The sequence below is a fragment of the Rhinolophus ferrumequinum genome, chromosome 2, assembly GCF_004115265.2.
Source record: "Rhinolophus ferrumequinum isolate MPI-CBG mRhiFer1 chromosome 2, mRhiFer1_v1.p, whole genome shotgun sequence".
Lineage (NCBI taxonomy): Eukaryota > Metazoa > Chordata > Mammalia > Chiroptera > Rhinolophidae > Rhinolophus > Rhinolophus ferrumequinum.
Window position 1 is genome coordinate 11,995,462 of NC_046285.1, and position 2,121 is coordinate 11,997,582.

General features: G+C 50.7%; 1 pseudogene; it reads left to right on the forward strand.

The window, feature by feature from the left end:
* The first annotated feature begins 686 nt into the window (after positions 1-686).
* Positions 687-1,602, forward strand: LOC117014294 (putative monooxygenase p33MONOX; annotated as a pseudogene).
* The last annotated feature ends 519 nt before the right edge of the window (positions 1,603-2,121 follow it).

Genomic DNA, 2,121 nt, shown 5'->3' on the forward strand with positions numbered 1-2,121 from the left:
TGATATCTTCAATATAATCAAAGTCAAATTGTTGAGGTAGAGTTGATACAATAGTTTCTCAATATAATGCTGGTGCAGCAATATTCCTGAGACTGTTAGGGACAGAGGAGCCTCCCAGTGCTCCCATTAAAGTTGGTTTAAATAAACTTTTATAACTGTGACAAAACGTGTCTGATTATAGCTATAGAATTAACTGAAATATACTAAATCGGATGCCTTATTTGAGATATACAGTGTATGCCTTCTAAAATGTGTATTACATTTAAGTATAAAATTTGCAACTCTATGTTAATTATCAAGAATATAAATATTATTCATCACGAAGGCTGCCGGCTAGCAGCCGCTTGGGCTCCCTGGTCGGTGCCCGAGGCCTTCCGTGTCACCCTTGGCACAGGCTGCTCTCACCACGGCTTGGGTCGCAATTGCGCCACAGCTTCTCGGGAAATGTGGGCCCCGGGAGGCTCGGCAGTGCCCGAGCTCTGGCTGAAGGCAGCTCCGCGGCGGGGAAACAGAACCTCCAGAATGGGTGGGCTCTTCCCGAGCAACTTTGCTAATTTGCCGCAGTTGGACAACGTTCTGAATTAATAATACCTGCCTGTAAGCGTAATCATCACATTATTTCACTCCGGTAGCAGGAACTCAGCTCTGAAATCTCTACAGAAAAGCGCCTGGATGTCAGCCTGTCAATGGCTTTGGGACAATCAGAAGTGCCTGCTCTTGAGCCGAGTGGGCTTCTAGGCACCATGTCTCTGCCCATCGGGACTTAGCGCCTGGCATTCAGCTATGGTGACGCCCTGGGGGACCCTATGCCCACAACCCCTCCTCCGTCCAATAGGAGAAGCGTTTCCTTGGAGGCCAGTGATGCCAGACGGCAATATCAGCACCTCGCCAAGGTGAAGGAAGAAGAGGCCAGTGTCTCCTCCCCTGCCATGATGCTGTCATCAGCCATTGACAATATGGACAAGGTCCCCGTGGTGAAGACTAAAGCGACTCGTGGCATCATGAATTCTCTGATCACAAAACACACCCAGGAGAGCATTCAATGCCTTGAGCAGCAGGCAGGGCTGAGAGGTGCTGGCTACACACTCCACTAGGGCCTCACCACCCAGGAGACCAAGGACCTCCGAGTGGCAGAAGCACTCCACACACTAAAACGACGGAGCGGAGAGAGAACGAGAGAAGAGAAGCCTCCGGCCTCAGCCCAGCCCGCCCGCCAGCATCACCCCCACTCTTCCCCTGCGCACAAGCCCAGAGGCTGGTGCCCTTCTGCCTCTTCCCCCGCCTTACCAGTCCCAAATCTTAGCACCATGCATTCTGGAAATGGGGATAAAGACAGCAAATTAGCACATAGATGGAGCCTCTTTGGACCGAGATCCCTCCAGAAGTCTGATTCGGGAGGTTTTGCCCCACAGGCCTGCAGAGGAGCCTGGGAGCCTCCTCCAGTGGAACTAATCCGCGCGCAGGCCCCCGGTGGCCGAAGGTCCAGCAACCTTCCAGCCGCCCAAAGCCGACCTCCCAGTGACTGAAGGAAAGAAACAACTGCCACGGACCCGTAATTTCAAACCCGGTGAGTTGAATGTGCTCACACCCACCAGCTTCTAGAGCTTTCTCTTCCAAGGTCTCTGTATAAGAGGGTATCTTGCACCTGCTTCTCTTTTACCATGCCTCTGAGGGAGGAAAGGTTTTGGTTTTATTTTTTTTATTTTTTCAAAACCTCTTAAACTGAGGCTAGAGCTGGAGACATAACTGGCTTTTAAGAAACAATGCAAAACTTGTCCCTGTGGAAACTCCATTATGTGTTGCTTTAAAGTTAGATTAGATCTCAGCAGTGATTGATGGGGCCCTCCTTACTATTTTGGGATCATTTAGCCTAGACAAGAACTTTGATCATTGTGTACTAGGTAAATAATGTTTATGTTGTTCCCAAGCCGAGACCCCTTGATTCCTTTACCACCATCAGCGTGGGCACCGACAAGTCATGGCGCAGAGGTGCTTACTGACGGTGCTTGGCCCTCTCCACGTGCTGGTGCTGTGTGCTTCAGCCTTGTCAGTTAGGGGGACCTGCGATGTATTTGAGATCTGGGAACAGTGCAAGGCCAGACTTGGCAGGGACCCTCTCCC